General features: G+C 44.3%; 1 protein-coding gene across 2 annotated transcripts in view; it reads left to right on the top strand.

The window, feature by feature from the left end:
* Positions 1–16177, top strand: part of CFAP299 (cilia and flagella associated protein 299) — a 2370083-nt gene that overhangs the window by 532002 nt on the left and 1821904 nt on the right. The gene's annotated exons all lie outside the window — the stretch shown is intronic.

The following is a 16177-nucleotide window of genomic DNA, read 5'->3' as shown; positions in this document are numbered from 1 at the left end:
AGGCCATCTCCAGCTTATACACCACACTGAATCTGTTGGTTGTCTCCACAACCGCCAGTCTGCTTTCAGAGCAGCCAGAGGCACGGATACTGCTCTCCTGAACACCTGTGAAGACTTGCTCTCTAATCTCAATTCCAACTCTCATTCCGTTCTCATCCTTCTTGACCTTTTCTCTGCCTTTGATAGGGTTAATCATGCAACCCTTATAAATCGTCTCTGTGATACCCTTGGCATCACACACCTGGCTCTGGACTGGTTGATCTCCTTCCTCTCTGACCGACCTTCCCAGGTTCAACTGGTCTTTTCTTTCCTCCATCACACTCTCCACCTGTGGTGTCTCTCAAGCCTCTATCCTCTTGCCTTGGCTCTTCATCATCCACCTTGCCCTTTTGATCTCTGCCTTCTTTCCTAACTTCCAGTGTTATGCGGATGTGTCATGCCGCGAGGCAGGTGGAGCCTGTGGAGCCGCTGGAGGCGCAGATACTAGCACATCATACGCTCCGCTTCCCGTCACGTACTCCTTTAGCACCGTTCTAGTGTTGCGCGCTGACGCGACTCGGAAGCTTAAAACCTTCCGCTTCCGGATCGCGGACGCGTTGCAACACTTCCGGTTTCCTTGTTCCGAGAGTGCTCTACGCTCTGTGCTTTTCGCAGCTTTCACGCTCGTGTATTTTCTCCGTCGGTCCCCGATCCCTATCGGGTTCCTTACTCCTCTCCTTCTAGCCTGGTCCTTTTTGCGCTGAGCTCTGTTCCCCCTGTTATTTCCGTTCCTCTTATTCTCTTTTTACTCTCCCTCCAGTCTTCTAGCCCACCCCCGTCCCATCTTACCTTCACTCTGTGTTCTTTATCTTTTCTCCTTTCTGTCTTCCAGTACTAGTCCCCTCTTTTGTTTCCTCTCATCCTCCTGCTGGATTCCCTGTGTACCAGATCCCGGCCTGTTAATTCAGATTGTCTACTCTACCGCTTGTAAACCTTCTACAGTTGCTTTCAGTGTACCAGACCCTGGCCTGCTTTTGGACTGCCGACTACTGTTTCCTCAAGCGATCATCCTTCTCCTTTGGACTGCCTTCCTCCGGAGCTCCTCCAGAATTTCTCCGCCGACCATCTATTCTGCTTGGCCCCGTCTCAAGAGTACATCCCAGGGGGTCGCTCAGGGTTTTTTTGTGCCTTAGTGCTTTTTCCCCTTATTGGCGTTCCCAGAGGGGGGCCCCGGGCACCCTTTTTTGGGTAGCACGGTGGCTTCCTTCCGCGGCCGTCCTTATCTACACAAAAAAAAGGAGCGACCTAGAAGAAGAGGAGAGAAGGGTATGGAAAGGAAAGAAGAACGTGAGGAGCTAGGGGAGGGTGGAGAATCAGAAACAACGTTCTCTGACGAGGATATCTCAGGTCCCTGTGACAGGATGACACGCAGCTCTCCTTCAAGCTACCCTCCACTGCCTCCTCTTCTTCCTCTCTCATTCCTGACTGTCAATCTGCTATTCAGGAATGGTGCACTGCTAACAATCTCTGCCTTGATGCCAGTAAGACTGAGATCCATCCCATTGGGACCCAAGCTCCTTCCTTCTCTCCTCCTGTCTGGCTGCCCTCCATAAGGCCCCTCCCATCACCCTCCTGTTCGGCAAAAAACTTCATCTTCAACTCCTCCCTCCTGCTCTCCTCACGTCACAGACCTTGCCAAGAAGGCCTACTTTTAGCTGCACCTCCTCAGGGGCATTCTCCCTTTCCTCTCCTTCCCCCTAGAAACTCAATGGGAGTCGTTACGAGGTTGCCACCATCTCGTAACACCATTTCCGGCACCTAACTTCTGGTGCCACCGGGACATTACAAGTACTGGCAGACTGCGAAGCTAGGTGCTGGAAAATGTTAGTCCTCATTCCTGTCGAGTCCCATAGGACTCCATGCGAATGGGTTCACGGAAGCACCAGCACTGTTACTAATGATGCCGGTGCTTCCGTGATGAGTCTGCCTACCAGGGTCAGACCTATCTGGTACAGCGGCCCTGGCTTGGAGACTCATAATGCAGCATCTGGAAACAAGGGTGCCGGTAAGCTTACCGGCACACTTGTTTCTGGACCGCCACACTTGTAATGAGGCCCAATGTCTCCAGAGCTCTGGTCCTCTCCAGGCTGGACTACTGCAACAGCCTCTGCCTAATCACTACCTTCGCCCCCTTCAACTAATCCAGAATAGGACTGCTAGAATTATCTTTGGCCTCAAGCTCAGGGACCACATCTCTCCAGCCCTATAATCTCTCCATTGGCTCCCGGTTGCTGCAAGGATCAAGTTCAAGACCCTCTGCATCATCCACAAGGCATTCTGGGGCACGGGACCGTACTATATCCAACTCTCTCCCCCTAAATACTTCCCTGCTATTGCCCTTTGGTCATCTAGCTCCAACTCTTTGCAGATCAGTCACTTTTCCAAGCACAGAGTGGGGGGTAGATCTCTCCTACGCAGGTGTCTCCCTCTGGAATGTCCTCCCTAACCCTCTCAGACTTCAGTCAGATCTCCCTAAATTCCTGGAGCTTCTCCAGACCTTCCTTTTCTCTTCCTCCTTCCCTCTCCCCTCCCCTGCTAATGTCCCCATCTGCCTCTTGACCGGCTGCCTGTATCCTTCTGATTCTACAGGGCATCAGACCCTCCTCGACTAGTCTACCCCTCCACTTGGTCTCCCCTGACCCCCCATCCCTCTAACCTGCCCTTGCGCTTCTGGGCTCCCCCCACACTAGCTTGGCTGGGCCTGCAGCCCACTGAGCCTTCCAGCCACGTCCCTTGCACTTGGCACCTGGACCATTTGTCCTTGCACTCTGCATTTCCCCTGGCCCTTGTCCACCTGGCCTCCCCTTAGCACTTGCCTAACCCATGGGACCTTTTCCGCTCTGACTGGCACTTCCATCCTCTCTCTCCCCCGCACTTCTTATTACTGCACTTGCATGATCCAAATGACACAAGGCCTAATAGGACCGTTTTCGTTTTTCTTCATCCCTGTTTCTCTCCCCCCTCCTTTGTCTTGTTGCGCCTTGAAACACCTATTGCTGTATAGGCACATCATAAATACCCAAAAAATAAATAAATAAATATATCCGTGGGTAGTTATGTTTGATATCAAGTGTGAGTTTGTGTTGTGCCCCATTCAGGTTGAAACTATAATCCAAAATGTGCGGAAGCTTATGACATAACCACTGCTAATGCTATAGGCAACCTTCAATGCCTTTTTAGCCTGCCTGTGCTGTTGCAATGTAGATCATTCTTGGTACAACAACAAATGGGAGCAGTGCAGCCTGAATAACTGGTCCTCTCTGCAGCATACCACAAGCAGCCCCAGACATGTGTGACAAACCAAAGGGTATCTCACTAGCTAGTCCTCTGAGACTTGTCATCCTGGTGGCCAGGAGACGGCCATCGCTTCCTGGGGGTGGACCAGTGCAGGAGGATCACCTTGGTGAGGGGTATTCGAGGAGTGGGGGTGAGATAGCCGATGGTGAGATGCGGTATTCCTCCCTTTTTTTGTTCATCTACCCCATCCTATTTTTTTAGGATTTTCCGAAGTCCCAACCCTCCCCGCCCTTTTTACACACACTGTGCCGAGGAAGAGGGTGACTGAGAGTAACCAGACTAACTCTCTCACATCGTACTGGACATAGCCTGTTAATCGGGTCAGTCAAAGTCAGGCATTTTACGCTAAGTGCATACACCTGATACCAATTAGCTCTCCTCACACGAATAAAAGGCAACACCTAAAGACACACTCTGAGCAAGGCGGAACACGAGAACGAGCAGAACCTCCGGGACAAAGGCACACCTACTGGAGTAGAGCAACAGACCCAAGGGATGAAAGCAGCGGGCCTAAAACCCCAAGTCTTCAGCGGCTATTAACCCTGGCTGTATTTCTTTTATTCCATTATAATGTATTCACTCCACAGGCGACTCCGACTGCTTTCCACTCTAAGCAAGTTCGGGCATCCCACCATCTTGTTGAAATGGGCCTCCACACATCTTCAGCCGGGCCTGCTTATAAGGATGTGCACCAGACACAGGTGTGGGCCCTCACAGAAATATCTACATGACTGGCCTCTTTTTTTCTTCAGTGGGTCCATCATACCTGTCCAATATTGGAATTTTCTATGCACCACCAAGCGCTAACGCTATTGTGAATGTTAACTTGTGTTAACAAATAAGCCTTTATCTTTGGGTACAGGCAGTTCCTACCCACTCTCTACCTGACTCTACCCCTGCCCACCCAACCCCTTTGTCCCTACCCCTCGCTGGATAGATCCCACCCAGCCTATCTTTCCCTTCTCCCCCCACTCTCTCTACACCCACTACCTACCCTACTTTCTCTACCCCACAGTCGCTCTGCCTCACCCACCTTACCTCCACTCTCTACCCCCACAGACCCAATCTACCCCCACTTACTACCCCAACCCATTGTCTCTAAATGTCCATTCTACCGCCACCCACAATACCCCACCCATCTCAGTCTACAAACCACTGACTTAAACCCACTCACTACACCCCTTCATCCTTCCTCTCACCTTATTTCTTACCCTCTCTACCTTTCTCCCTCATAGTTCCTTTTGTTCATCATCAATGCAACCCTCTCTCAATCATTTCCTTTGTTGTTATGTACACCTTCCTTCTCATTCTCTTGCACATATGCCCCTCATTGCATCCTCCTTTCAAGCTTTGCACTCTCCTCCTTGCACCGTGGGGCCTATAAATGCAAAATGCAAAGAATAGCAGTAAACGCCAAAACTATTGGGTTTGCCAATGCTTGTTTACATTGTTAACATAAGATCGCCTTGCTTTTTGCCATCCCCCATTTTTTTTTTCTGGGGGAATGAGGGGGAGGGCGTCTCTGCATTATGTCATTTCTTCTCGATGGGCTTAAAAGATAATCATATTATTTTTGCTATCTGAGAAGACCACATTCAAACTAATTTGCTAGTATGAACTATTCAAAATAGCAACATGCTGTTGCTTGCTATGCTGTTCTGTAAATTGATGCGGTCTACCCCGCTCGGTGAGGCACTTGTAGGCGCCATCTTAAGAAGGTCTGCATGCCACATCTTCAAACGGAAAGTGTGTGCTTCTCTAAGCAAAGGGTTGCATGGAGGTCACATGAAGCAGAAGGTGAGCAAACGGTGGACACAGGGGTGCCACCGTGAAACAGGTGGCGTGTTTGAGAGGTGCAGTAGTGAGGCAAGTTTTGAGGGTGTCCTGAAGGGTCATTCCAAGTATGTACGCCATTCAATTGTAAAAGGATCACTGGGGGGCATTTTGAACCAGATACGGCAAGGGAAAATGGGGCACTGGTGTTTCACATTACAAGCAGTATTTTTAGGGGCTGTAGTTGGTGAAAGGTGGTATCAAGCGGGAGGTGCACAGAGAACAATTGGGCTAAAGGTGACACTTCTATTTGAAGTAAGATGAACTCGGTGAGAGCAGTCCTGGTGGCCTGCTTCTTGCCACAATGCATCTTCCTACACTTATGCTAGGAGGACCCCGATGTCTTGGCCGCACTTTAGGGCCTGATTGTAAATTAGACTGGGCCCTGCTTTTCAGGAAACAGCCTCAAAGTGGAAAGTCAATTCTTTCCCCCAAGCATTGATTGTAATCGACCGAATCCCCCCACTTTTTTCAGGAGTCCCCTCATTTATTTCAGAGGGCATTTTGATATGCTAATTTCTGGTGTGTAACGGTTTATTGATAAGCCACCCTCAACACAGCGAGTTCTCCCCCCCCCACTCAAGTGGTTATGCAACAAACTATTTCACAGATTTTTTTTTTTTAGCCCTATCTCAGACACATATCATCCTCTTGGATCCCTCTCCCCATAGCTAACGATGAGCCAAGAACCAGGCTGGTGTACGGGAAATATATTGGTATTTTTTTTAAATAAAAAGTAATAGAAATTAGAACGAAAATATCAAAAACCACTTTATCCGTAGCATAACACAATCAACTTCTCTCAGCATCAATAGATCACAAAAGTGAGTTAAAAAAACACAATCACAATTCTTAACTTTAGGCACATTTCACTTCACAAAATAATTACACTGATCAATAACAAAGGCTCTTATGTATTTATTTATTTATTTATTCGGATTTGTAGAGCGCACGTCAGCCCGGGGGCATTGTGGCGCTTGTAACAGACATATCTTAGTTGCATATACATGAGTAGTACATTATTTACAGGAGCAAATATGACATTTGTACACATTTACAGTGCAGTATATTTACATAGGTTAGCGAGTGTCACATATTATTGTGCAAGGAAAGAGGTCTTCAGTTTCCTACGAAAAAATCGGGAGTGAGTTCTCTGCTCTAATGTGTGCAGGTAGAGCATTCCAGGACTTGCCCGCAATGTAGATGATGTAATGTTGTGCAATTTTGATTTTCCTGCAGGCTTAAAAGGGTAGCAATAGGATTTCAAGATTGATAAAAAATACATATGGCAATCATCATTTCACCCACACTTTTAGTTGAAAATAAACACAGGGTGATTTATCGCTTTGTTTTTCAGACCCCCTTTGCTTTGGTCTATGTTGGGAAGTCAGAAAGAAAAATGTGAATGCTTTGGGGAATTCTGGATTTTAGACCCCCTTACTTGAAAGGCCTGTGTTGGGGAAGCTGGATAAAAAGTTTGGGCTGATTTAAGAACAAAGACACCCCTCTTCCTTAAAGAAGTCAGGGTCAGCTGGACAACAAGGATTACCCAATTAATGTTTAAGCTATAGTTTTCAGCACACACTGGGAAGTGAGCTTTGTTAATTTTGAATTTTAACAAAATTCACCCCATAGTGTTCTGCCAAATGGGGAATTAATTAAATTAATATTTTTGGTTTAATAGGATAAGGATCTACACAGTTTTGCCACCCTGTCCACTATAAGGGGAAGGGAATCCAAGCAAGCAGACTCCCCCACCCTTTGGTTTCCCAGGGCTCAGTTCTACTTGCATAGCAAGCCTCTGTTTGGGGTTCAGGAAAGCCAGCTGCATCTCAGGACACTCTGGAAAGATAGGATAGGGGTGTGGTCACTCTACTCTCAAAGATGGTCGCCCGCTCTCCACTATAGGACCCAGTCAGCTTTGAGGCCTTCCTATAAATAGACATCTCCACCCAGATGCACTCTCAGCAATCTCCTCTGGTGTCTCCTTACAGCTGTCCGATGGTAGGTTTCAGCAGCCTTCCCGATTGGTCTGTCTCTTGTCGGTTTGTTCCTGTCTCTCCCTTTTTTCTGTGTCTCCTTACAGCTGTCAGGTGGTACGTTTCAGCAGCCTTCCCGATGGCCTGTCTCTTCTCTCTGACCTCCTGTCTTTCTCCTTTTTCTGTCCTTTGTGTCTGTCCTAGTGCAGTCCCCCTTATATAGCAGCGATGACACCACCAATTTTACAATCTTGGGGAGGTACCCTGCAATAATCGCTGCCACTAGGATTGGACAGTTACCCTCCCCTGCCAAATAGAGCCTCCAAGTCAGGATTGGCTTAGGGGTCTGGAGCAACATATGTCAATTCCCATTTGTCATCATCCTGTATTCTCCTTTCAACGTTTTGGCAAAAACTAGTTATGTATCACACCTTCATAATTTGACTAGCAACTGCCATAATAAACATATTTCCTGTCTACTAATCACAGGGAATTAGATAAGCCGATCACTATATCTCTATCAGGTAGCACAGCCATGTGGTATCTTTCTGCAATTTCCATAAAAAGCACAACAGTTATTAATATGTAATTTATTAAGCATATCCCTAATTTCAATTTCTACCCACTCACCGACTCTCACATTTTGAACATGGTCAGATCAGCTCGAAACCTAGTTTAACAGGCCCTTACAGTTCTCACAGTCACAGGAAGCTGAATTTTATATCCCCAAAATCGCCTAGAAATTACATTAAAATGAATCTACATAGATGAAATCCATCCACTTATGATGGCTGAGAAAAAGGCCTAGATGAAATTGTGAATCTTCATGTGGGACAAATGGTCCTGCTCCTGCTTCCGGCCATTTGTTTACACTGGGTCTGCCTGTGCCTTTATCAGTCTCCTTTGCATTGGAAGCTTGCTCTTTGAAGTAGGTCCCCCCATTTTCACACAGGTTAGTCGTGCTCCCGCTAAGGGTGACTTTTCTTGAAGTCCATGCTTTCAGAGCTAGCAGCTCCATAGAACACTGAATTTCGATGCCGTGAACAGGACATTTCTATTGCGATTGGTCATTAGATGGGAGATGTGACATCCTGGCTGGGAGAGGGAGTTTTCCTTGTGAAGTTTTGCCCACAACCAGCAAAAGGGTCTGCCTTGGGCTGACATTTTTTTCAGGAAGACAAAGTGGCTCTTCAAATGTCACTGGAGTTTTGTGAAACATAATATACATTGCTCTTTGTCAACCCACACATTTTTCGTGTGAAGTGATATTTTTTCACTATCACTTTTTCAAACCGTTTTTATTTGCACACGCATGTGCAGGCCGTTTTTGTTTTCAATGTTTAAAAATACTGTTTTCCATGTGACAGGGACCTTTGATGCCTCCTTCTTTTGTAAATTAAAATGCTGCTTGCCCATTGGTAATGACAGGTAGGCCCCTTTCCACATGCCTCTTTAAATTTACTTGGAAAAACAAAAACACAATCCAGGCCGTTTTTGGTTCAGTGTTTAAAATCTTGCTATTCATGTGAAAAGGACTTCTGTTGGGGGCCTTTAAATGCACCCCACATGTGACGTCACATTCATTTGGTATGTTAATGAGCCCCCAGCATTTTCTTTTTCTTGGCCTTGGCCCCTGCATAAGATGGTTTCTTCACTCGCTCATCGCACAGCACAAGTGCAGGGTCATTGTACTTACTTTTTGTGCTCAAATGTTCCATAATGAAGTAGTCACAATGTAGTGTGTTGTGGAAAATGCAAATGTACTGAGCTGAGGAATGTTATTATGCTCTGTACATCTCTGCATCTGTTTAGCAAGCATTGACCAAATAACCTATCATATCATATCAATCATATCATATATCCTACCCTGCTTTTTTTTCCATTGCTCTACGACCCTGCCCTCGCAAACCGGCCACTGTACTGCCCTCACCCCCTCCTGTTGTGCTTAGAAGCGGTTCTCTACGAGTTGTCCATTCCAAAACTGCAAAATAAAATGGGGGCAGAAGAACTACTTTTTGCCAGGTTGCCTAATAATTGCCAGGTATGCAGAAAAAACAGTGGCGACCCGAGTAACACTAGAGAGCGGCACACGTCTCACAATATGTTGGATTTTTACTACCCACAAATTGCTCCGCTCTGGCATGGTTTTCAACCTAGTGCTCTGAAGTGGCGATAAACTCATATGGCACTACAAAACCCATGTAGTTTGGAATGTTTTTTTAAAAAAGACGTTTCTAGGGCCTGGCGGTAGTTCAGCATGCAGTGGCGGGTTTCCTTAATTATTTAATGAGTGCTACCGGTATTTTGATTATACAAATCGAAAACACATGGAAGTTTAAGATGTGAACGAGAACCAATTCAAAAATAACACTTAAGCCAAAGAATATGGTGCGTCTTTACTGCTTTAATCACTTCCTCTCGGTTGCTGACAAGATTTCCCCCAGGACTGGCTCATGAAAAGTAGCCCATCTGCAGTCCATCCCGAGGCAGCAGCGGCTTCTAACATGCGGTGCTTTGAATATGAAAATATGGGTTCGCATGGGTCAGTAGTGCATTTGTTTACATTTGGGGAAATTCAGGACGATTGAATTGGGGGAGAAATGTACGTCTGCAGCACCGGGACTGTCGGGGAAGAGACATACCAACGCTATACAAGAATACTTTATTTTTATTTTTATTTTTTTAAATGGACAATCCATTTTTATTTAGTTTTAGTTTTGGCTTATTCAGGAATCTGCAATATTTGGAATCCATGATCGTGGCTACTTAGAGAGTATAAACCTGGTCAACATCAAGTACAACAACATTTTTATATATATATCATACTAGCAGAAGTACCCGTTCTCCGAACAGGCTCTCTAGAAAGGCGTATGGTACAATGTCTCGGAAACAACGCACAGTATATCTTAGCAACCAAATTGTCACAACACAATCCAATAGACCTACAAGGGCTTCATACTCTAACCTTATCATCACACCACGATTCAAGAGGCAGAAAGCAGGTGGGTCTAGCTTCCATGTGGTAGGAGCCAAATTGTGGAACTCCCCACCTCCACAACTGAGAAGTGACACATCCCTTTGGTCATTCTGAAAAAGCCTAAAAACTCAGCTTTTCTACCTAGATTCCCAACAATAGACTCAGTCTTCTTTGTGGAAGCGGGCCAATTTGGAAAGTTTGGCTATTTGGGTTAAGCCAATGAGGTAAACCCTATCTAATACTTATGTTCCCAACCTTCAGTAGCAGATGACTTGTCTGCCTAGAACACAATATGTGCTTCAACTGTTCCTCCAGACCCATTAGAAGTCAGTAATGTTTTTATGTTTGTCATGCCTAATCTGCTTTTCTGTCTTTTCTGTATGACTTGAACATTTGAAACTTTGCAACTGTATATTATGAAGTTCACCCTTGTAACCAACTTCTTAGGTCCTAGCGCCTAGATGCCTCTGGGTTATGTGTGCTTTATAAATGTCTAAATAAATAATTACACTAATCCTGAAAGTCTCTGTTCGGATTCGCTTATTGCTTGATGTGCTTTGCACCCTGAAGTAAACTGCACTGAGAATGGGCGCTTGTGGCTGGCTGACATACCACAGATTAGACATTGGAGGGAGAGGAGAGTTGGTGTTTTGCTGCATACTGGGACCATCTGTGCTCTCTCCCAACCTGTTGCCTCACCCTGGAATGGTGCAGTTCCTTGCGGTGCAAATATCGGAAATCGTGCATCCTAGGGCCTGGACCTCGAGTTGTGTTCTTCGTGTTGGGACCACATTGTTGTTTTGGCAATTTCAGGTAACCGTCTCAGTAATGCCCTGAGGGTCCTAACAGGGTCCTAACAGGTAACTATGCACAATTTGGTGCAGATTGTTGAAACGGTGTGGAATTGTATAAGGAACAGCGCTTAGCCACAAACCCGCAAACACATTTTGACTTTTGCTGAAATCCTGGGAAAGGGGTGGGGTGTTCAAATGTCATGTAGCCCGTAATGTAGAGAGGGTCCTAACGGGCAACTATGTAAAATTTGGTGCAGATTGGTGAAACAGTGTGGAAAACGTTAGGCTTCTACCTGGACGCCAATACCAACCTCGCCAAACAAGTTAATATGACTGCCTCAGCCACCGCCTACACGGGAAAACTAGTCAGGGCCTGTAGACCGTTCCTATCTACAAACAGTTGCCTCATTCTGGCGAGAGCCCTTATACAATCAAAACTTGACTACTGTAATAGCCTCTACCTTGGTGCCAACCAAGCTATAATCAAGAAACTTCAGATCCTCCAAAATAATGCGTTGAGAGCAGCACTAAATATTTCCAAGAGGGAGCACATTTTCCACACAAGAATATCTTGCAAATGGTTATCCATTCAGCAGAAAATTGACCTAAAAACCCTTTGCCTCACCTACAAAGCCTTAAACCACCTAGCCCCCCAATACTTGACTAACAAACTCACTCTTAAACCCAGCACAAGAGTCACCAGATCATCTAATACCCTCAGCCTCATCGTGCCCAGATTCACCGCCAAAAGAGCGGGAGGCTCGAGCTTCACTGTCCTCGTCCCTCAACTTTGGAACACCTTGCCACTGAATATTAAACTGGTCAAATCCTTCCAATTGTTCAGAAAATTAGTCATTAGCTGGTTACTGGAAAAGGAAACCCTTAGATAGAATAAGCTTAGTTCTTGTTGTATATATTGTACATAATCTGAAATGCTTCTTCTACCTGCCTGTACATACCATATATGGCATATTCCCGCCACAATTGTATAACTGCTTGTATACTGTAACTTTGTAACTTGTCCTTAAGTGCCCATTTACCCCTGGGTCTGGAGCGCTATACTAAATAAAATAAACAAACAAACAAACAAATTGTATAAGGGAAAACGCCTCACCACAATTCCCGCCACAAACAAACATTTTGATATATATTTGAAAGAGAACAAAGACACCAGCAGTGTCCGGGTCACACAAGAAAGGCAGCAGCATTCAAGCAGCATTAAAGACGGACTCCGTCAAATAGGCATCTTTACTGAAGTTTGAGTTTCAGCAAAACGATCAGGCTGAGAGGCAGCCAGCAATGGGTTTCCTGGCCATCTAGGCACTAGACCACACAACAATCAAAAGGCCCTGTGCACAAGCCATGTATAAAATGTGCTCAGACTCTATGGTCTGTGAAGCATCAACACCTTTCGCAGTGAAAAGAACAGCCATATATAAATGGTATAAGGTAAAGCGGTTTGTGATAGAACAGGTTAGCTTTAAAAGTGCGCAATTCCCAGGAAGATTAGAACCTCACTATATAGATAAAACTACATGTAGTCTCAGAATAAAAATTAATAGATCAGCAGAATAGTGCCATAATTTTTAAATGCATAGTGCAACTGGGAGCCTCGCAAAGCAAAACATGTGACCTTATCTAGGTTGATAAAGGCAAACAAAAATAGAGAGCCAAGTCCACATCACAGAGGCTGCAGTAGTATATGTAAATCCTACCTAAGTGGTACAAGACAATGGAGGATAAACAATTAGAGGCACAATGATGAAAAGTGCCTGTATATGCAGTACTGGACAGGACACAGTGTTTCATGCAGTACACGATTTAAAGTGACGATGTTCATGGTAAGCATAATGCTAAGGTGCAAAGTGCATAAAGTGCCAAGTGCGGTGGAAATACCACAATGCTACATGATTATCATAGCCATGAATATTTCAGGCAATCCAGAGTCCCAATCATAATGGCAGAAAAAGTAAAATTGACACATTAAAAGCAAAACCTCAATGCACATACAGTTCAAACATGTCAAAATTGATCGACCAACAGGTAAAACTAGCGTTCAATGGACGGTCGAACCACAGAAGAAGTCACTATATACCAACCAAGATAGTTGAATTCAACCAGAGTTACAGGGTAAATAAGCGCACCTAAAAAAGGCAAATAACCCACGCAAAATGTACCTGTAGAAAGGGAATGGGAAAGACACAGGAAAGAAAAGTTAATAAGAAGAAATAACATAAGAAGGAATAAAACAACTAATATCAGTATGTTGCCAGAAAGTATGCAACACCAGCAAACTGGGGAGAGAAAAGAACAAAAGAGAGAGAAAAGGAGGAGAATCAGAATCAGTATCAGAGCCAGAGACAAGAGATACGAACCAGATAAGGGTAGGAAAGCCATAGAACCTGAAGCATAAACAATAATCACAGTGGGGGTTAGTGAAACTCCACAATAAGTGAGAAAATCCAGCTTCAGCTGTAGGCCAAGGTTTTCGGACAAGCATAATCCTTGTTTTCGATAGCCCTAAGATTTTGTAGAATCCTGAGCTTTAGTTTGTTGGTTGTGCTCTCCACATACGACTTGGAACAAGGGCAGCAGAGAACATGCACAACAAAGTCTGTGGTGAGATGTATATGGCCATGTATGGAAAAGGTTGTACCAGTCACTGGCTGTTTAAAGTTAGACTGAGTTATGGCTATATATTAAAACAGGTGAACATCAAAAAGTACATCAGCATGCATAGTAATATATGATTTCATTTTCTCCATTGTATTTCATCAAATACATAATGTATGGTACATGAATAATTCATAAAACGTAATTGCTAAAGCAGGCGTATTTTGGTGCAATTTGCTGTAGCAAGTTGTGTTTGGTGCTCTTACATAATTATGAACTCCTCGCATCTTTTATGCCAAAGGATTTCAGCAAAGGTATAAACCACATTTTCCTCTCTGCTTTATAGATCGGACCCAGGGATATAAAATGCACCGATGTTTCACACCTATTCCAAACACAGTGGCAGGTTACCCGTTTAGACGATTTAGTGATGTGGGACATATTTATGGGGCAACAATTAATGTAGGGAGTTCCTTCCGCCCCAACTAAAAGCGTCACACCAATATACCTGTTGATATCATTCAATCTAGCCCTGTCTGTGAACCATATGCCACCACCATCAGCCCTCACCCCTGTGCAATAGATAAGCCATGAACCAGGCAGTTGGATAGAAAGAATATATATTCATTAGTTAATATGTAAAATTAATATTTGCATAAAATCACACTACACACCACCTTACTCTGTGGCCCAAATGCTTTTCTTCCTGACAATTCACTTTTTAGACAAATTGAAAACACTGGTTGGTTTAAGGTAACTCAGATCACAGACTCTTTAACCCAACATGCACAGTTTTCCTTACGTGGGTTCCTTTCCACCCTGGTTACATAGAAACACAGGTCTATAGAATACTTCCGATACCTGGGTCACTCCGAAAATACTCATAATGTACAGAATTGTGCTGCATCCTGGACATGACAAATCAATTTAACTTAACAATATTCCTTGCATGGCATCTACTTGCAACTCTTTTCTGTTGGTAAAAAGAAATTTGACATGCGCAGAGCTCTTTGTTTTAATCTCCCTGCACACTTGTCAAGGCTAATAATGTTAGCGCTCAACAAACTTTAAAGAACAACACATTTTTATATACATATGTAACCCTCTTTAATTCACCCCAGTTCTCCAGATAACATTTTAAAGTAGGAGTATTTTACTCCCTATTTTTTTAAGTTGGGAGTATAATTATTTTTTAGGGAGTAAACCTGTAAGCCTAATTCCCAATGGGAGTATTTTGTAAGCGAGTAAAAATATGTTTGAACTGGAAAACGGAAATGTTTTTGGAATAATTTCTTTGCACTTAGTCATACACATTAAAAGATACATGTTTACGTCTTCCGATCAGGCAGCAATAATAAACTGAAGCTCCAAGCGGAGCATAGCAGGAGTTGCAATAGTTGTTTGCAGTGAGCGCAGCCAGCGCTCTATGTTGCTGTTTGGTGTTTCTTTTCTGTCTGCACTGCTGGAGGAGGAGCACAACTCAAATACTGAAGCTCCAAGTGGAGCGTAGCAGGAGTTGCAAGAGTTGTTTGCAGGTATAATACAAGTGAGCACAGAAGTCCTCTTTTTTTTAAAGGGGCTATGTGGATGAGAACCTATAAAATCGATCAACGTACAAGTTCCACAAGCAGCTACCCTCCTTTCTCACACAGAAGCCGTGGATATCCACGGGTCAGAATATAGAGGTCCGTCTTACTCTAGACGGTGGCACAGGGTTCAGTGAAAAAATATACATATTTTAATCAGTATACACATTTTTAAAAAAACACATCATACTAAAATCTATAAAACACAATAATTGTATGCGACTGACATGTCATACTCTTCTACATTGTCTGTTTCTTGTTATTAAGAGGACAAAGTGTGAGGTTAGTATTGAAAGGTGAGTAGCCTATTAGCAATAAATGCACATCTAATAACCCTCTATATTCCGTGTCTACACAACTTGGTGTTTCTGGCTCCGAGGGTAGAGGCACAACCATGGATAAATCTAATTTGTGTGCTCACTCGGAACCATCTTCAGGACACTTGATGTTAGTTGCAAATAATGTATGTTCATATGGCTCAATAATGTATCAACATGATGCTGAGACAATGCTCAGAGTTATCTGTGGATGAAAGACAAGTGACTTCTGGGCCTTAGTCAAGTCCATCGGAAGCATTATCCGTCGACTTACTGGTGAACTGTGCCAGTGAACAACAGTGGATATATCATTTTGCTAAACTCTACACTGTAAAGGAGTCCTCTACAGCCACACAAGACCAAACCATCATGACTGGACCCTGGAACATTCCACACGAAGGTCAAGATATCGCAGAGCTAATTCAAAAGTTAAACAGCTCACAAGCTCCAGGCCCGATGGTTTAACACATTCCATGCTGAAAGAACACCTGGAGGAATGGGCCAAATTCATACACAAACCTCTTGCCCAGATTACCAAAATTCAGCATATACCAAGCTCCTGGAACAAGGCGATAGTGGTCCCTATCTTTAAAAGAGGGGAGAGAGAAAACCCAAAAAACTCATCCTTCTGGATGTAATTGGGAAGATCTTTGGTTCACTAATCCTAGCAGTTCCAAATATGGCCCTGGACGACAGTTTGTAATGACCCTTTTCAAACAGGCTTTGTTAAAGGCATTGAACA

Source organism: Ambystoma mexicanum, chromosome 6p, assembly GCF_040938575.1.
Source record: "Ambystoma mexicanum isolate Mex_15411 chromosome 6p, UKY_AmexF1_1, whole genome shotgun sequence".
Taxonomy (NCBI): domain Eukaryota; kingdom Metazoa; phylum Chordata; class Amphibia; order Caudata; family Ambystomatidae; genus Ambystoma; species Ambystoma mexicanum.
Note: the sequence above shows the minus strand (reverse complement) of the source record. Positions and strands in the feature narration are given on the sequence as shown.